Source organism: Triticum dicoccoides, chromosome 5A (genome assembly GCF_002162155.2).
Source record: "Triticum dicoccoides isolate Atlit2015 ecotype Zavitan chromosome 5A, WEW_v2.0, whole genome shotgun sequence".
In the NCBI taxonomy this organism is placed as follows: Eukaryota; Viridiplantae; Streptophyta; class Magnoliopsida; order Poales; family Poaceae; genus Triticum; species Triticum dicoccoides.
In genome coordinates this window covers 714,477,468-714,477,978 of record NC_041388.1, presented here as the reverse complement: position 1 = coordinate 714,477,978, position 511 = coordinate 714,477,468, and positions in this window count along the sequence as shown.

Genomic DNA, 511 nt, shown 5'->3' with positions numbered 1-511 from the left:
TTCTCTTTAGTATGAAACAAAATTGGGGTTATAAAGATGTTGTTTCATCAATAACGAAATTATGGGCTGTGTTATGGACCCTATTGCCCATGTCAATTATGGTTGGATATTGAACATCTCAAAACAATAGCCTCATTGTAGTTTAGCCAGTGAAACATGTCACTAATAAATTATCACGAGTATCCTCAATGTGGAGACGACTAGTATCTTTATAATCATTGGTGGGCTTCTCTGCAATGATAAGTGGGTGCCCTCTTTGCAAACAAGTGCAGGAATCAACGGCTCACCTTCTTTTCAAGTGTCGGTTCACAAGTCGAATTTGGAAGGAGGTGTTCTCCTGGCTGAATCTTCATGTCGGCTGGGCGTACTGGCATAGTTTCCACACAGTCTAAGACTTGGTGGGAAGGGGTCATCAACCATGCGCAATAAAAGAAGGCTTCTCTCCCACCTTGTTGGATGGGAGATCCGCAAAGAAAGAAACGCGCATGTCTTTAGAAAGACAAGGCGGGCC